The sequence below is a fragment of the Triticum dicoccoides genome, chromosome 2B (assembly GCF_002162155.2).
Source record: "Triticum dicoccoides isolate Atlit2015 ecotype Zavitan chromosome 2B, WEW_v2.0, whole genome shotgun sequence".
NCBI lineage: Eukaryota > Viridiplantae > Streptophyta > Magnoliopsida > Poales > Poaceae > Triticum > Triticum dicoccoides.
Window position 1 is genome coordinate 7,627,416 of NC_041383.1, and position 3,733 is coordinate 7,631,148.

Here is a 3,733-nt window from a genome sequence, read left to right on the forward strand (position 1 = left end):
TGATTGGAACAAGCCAAACTGGCGGAACACCCGATGTGGCAGGTGAAGCTCAACCGCCCAGTTGCATATGAGTGGGCACCGCATATGCCAGAGATCCCTATCCCTAGTGCACATTGGATTCAGCCTGAACTCTATAGGGTTACCAAAACTATCTCCTTTTCCATACGGCTCCCATTCCACCTGCAAAATGGGATATAATGCAAAATTCATATCGAGTTGCGACTAAAGCATGATAATCACTTATGCAATGTCGATTCACCTGCTTAGGCGTGATCGCGTCCAGCTCGCTCTTGTACAGCTTGTACATGATCGATGGATCATCCATCGTCTCATTTAACACATCCCACTTATGAGCCCAAGTGGGGAGCCATAGTGGGTCGTTTTTGTCGTCCCAATCCTCGTACTTCACGATCTTCGGTCGTCCAACCGGCAAACGCTCCCAGCTCCATATGGAAAGTGCGAGCATACAACTACCAATACCTCCAGATGGCATACAACAGGCTTCGTCCAGCTGCACATAAAAGAGAACATAGTTGAATTAACAGCAAGATCGCATTGATAATGTAGCAATGAAGTGAAAAAGAAACAACTTCATACCTATCGATACAAATACGCAAGTGTCGCCGAACCCCAACTCCATTTGCTATCGAAGACGGTCAACGCCTTCAGCCACATCCATGGAGCATTCTTGCGTGTGCCATCAGTAAACATAGTCCTGGATATCACGTACCACATGTAGACACGAGCATATGTCTTCACCGTGTCCTCATTAGCATCCTTACCAAAGTTCGATTGAATCCACGTGAAAGGAGCACCGGCTGCGACTCTTTCCTTCTTCTTGTCTTCTGCTTCTGGTTCACGAGGCTCCGAAGGAACCATACCGATAAGGGCATGCATCTGCGCACACCACCCTTCAGAATCGGTGTTCATACACAAAGGGTTCCCATCAATAGGAAGACCGGTGATCATAGCCATATCCTGGAGCGTCACAGTCATCTCCCCGGTCCGAAGATGAAAAGTGTGTGTCTCCGGCCTCCAATAATCAATAAGCACGGTGAGTGTTGCAGCATTGTTGGGTAGCGTCGACCGGCTGACCAACTGAATGAAAGGGAGAAGTCCTGTCTCCCTTACATACGGTGTGTACCGCTCATCATAGCACATCCACCCAAGGTGACCCCATGAGACCGAATCTTCAAAGGTGCAAGCTCCTACAAACAAACAAACAAACAAATCATTACATATGGGACATTTCTGTTTGAAATAAACATGAAATTCATAACACCGGCAACTTTCATTATTACCCGCTGCTCCACCGACATAGCATACGACCGGTGTTGTTTGTCCCAGTGATCATCGAGAAGCCAAACCATCCTAACAATTTAAAAAAACTTTCTTGTCAACACAATTATCTTTGGAATTCAAATAAACTAAACTACGCCTACTAGATGCAAAATTCAAAGCATATGTATCCAAAGCATTCTTGTCAAAACAAATATAAGTTCCACACAAATAAACTAAACTAGGCCTACTTCATACAAATATATTTTCCATAGAAATAACATGTCAACCTATGTATCCAACCATAATTTTTTCGAAGAAATAAACTAAACTAGGGTTCCGAAATCAAACAATGAAGAGCTCTAATACATGCAAGATTATAATACATGCAAGATTCTAATCTAATCAAATCAAACAAAGGTTCCCCAAATCTTCAAAATCTTCAAAATACTATATTTTCTATGGACAGCAAGAAGGAGATCGGAGGAGAGTACCTTCTAGGATGGATTGGTGAGGAAACCCACGGACCAAATCGTTGGATTTGAAGGATTTGAGAGAGGGGATTGAGAGGGGGAGTGGATAAGGCCGCCGCCGCAGCTGGTTTTGTTTCTGGAACTGCTGCAATGGGGTGGATGGGGAGGAGAGGACATAACTCACAGTGCAGCGCCCGTCGGCTAGGCGCCGCACATTGTGTGGCGCCTAGCGCAGAGGCGTTGCACAGCTGGGTGCGGGGCTCAGAGCTGCCACGGTGGAATGGCGTGCAACGCCCGCTAGCTGGGCGCTGCACCGTAGGGTGTGACGCTGACGTCACGGACGCTAGACAAAAGGGTCAGGGATGTGAAATAGTTTCACACCCAGTTCATTCTGTAAATTGATTTCGTTCGAAGGTCAAAATTGTCAAATTTGCCTGCATACGCACTATGCAGGAAAGTCGTGGAGTACTACGTTACAAGGGGCTGGTTGGCCAATCAATCAAATCAGGGTCGCACGAGCGCGTCTCGCTTGTCCTCTTCTTTTTCTAGGCCCCTCACACTTCCACCGGTGGATGGATGCCGCACCTTTTCCTGTGCTTGGACAGTGCCCATCCACGTACGGGTACATGTGTGTTTCACAATAGTAGTAACAAATCACGCTGCGGTCGAACGAAGGCCTTTTTCACTATTTTGACCTATTTAGAAAACTTTAGCACAAAATGAACTTCACACAAAACTATTTCATAATCTGATCCTTTTGATAACGTCACAAACCGTGGCGTTTCTTCTCTATTTGGAAATGCCGAACTAGCTAGCGTTTCTTCACTTCATAAATAAATGACAATATGAGCAAGCTACTTGCAACGCCAACACCCATGGCGTTTCTTGCATGGGCACCAACGCCAGCCACACTTGGCGTTTCCAGCAACGCGAGATACTTTGGCGTTTCTGCCCTGCCACGTAGCGTCCTGGCCAGGCCAGCAACGCTAGCTAGTTTGGCGTTTCTAAATAGAGAAGAAACGACACGGCTTGTGACGTTGCCAAAAGGGTCAGAACGTGAAATAGTTTTATGTGGAGTTCATTTTGTGCGAAAGTTTTCTAAAAGGGTTAAAATAATGAAAAGAGCCTCGAACGAATTCACCAGTAGTAGTGTAGGATCTTGCAGTGGTAGATTTCACTGTCCAAATCATATGTGGCCCTTTTCAAACGAAGAGCATGATAAGGCCGATAGCGGCGTTTAGGAGACCTCACTCCGAGCAGCATCGTATTTTCCAAAGATAAAAAATCTTGTCTATGAGTTTCTTTTTCTAATTTTTGCATGGATACACATAGAGATTTTTTTACATGTACTTCAAACTTCCTTAAAAAAATACCATGATTTGTAGCCTATGCAATAAAGAAAAAAAACCTGGCCCAAAAAAATAAAAGGAAGTTCCATTTTATACATGTATTTATCTTTTTGTGTACACCATGTATGACAATATATATTGCTGGGAATTTATACGCATATACTACATACGCATATCTATATGTACATTTTTTACACAAGTTTTTTGAGATATATAACACCAAGTTTCTGGCTAAAATTAAAAAAAAACGGTGCGTGGAGGCCAGGCTACAACACACATTATCGGAATAAGGTCACTTCATCCCTTGTGTTGTGCATGCTCCTATTTCTTTTGCACATTCATATACTCTGTCAAACTTTGCTAACTTTGACCAAGTTCACAGAGAAAATTGTCTACATCTACAATTCTAACCATGTACATTATGACAATATAACTCATGTTGTAACGAATGATATGCATTTGGTATTCTAGATGTACCTACTTTTCTCTATAAATATGGTCAATTATTTTTTGAACAATCACCGCCCGAGGGGGGGGGGGTCCCACTTGAATCTTCTACTAATAAAAGAATGAGGTATTCTTAGTCCATTTTGCTATTTTATAGAAAACTCCATGATGTTTCTGACATTAAAC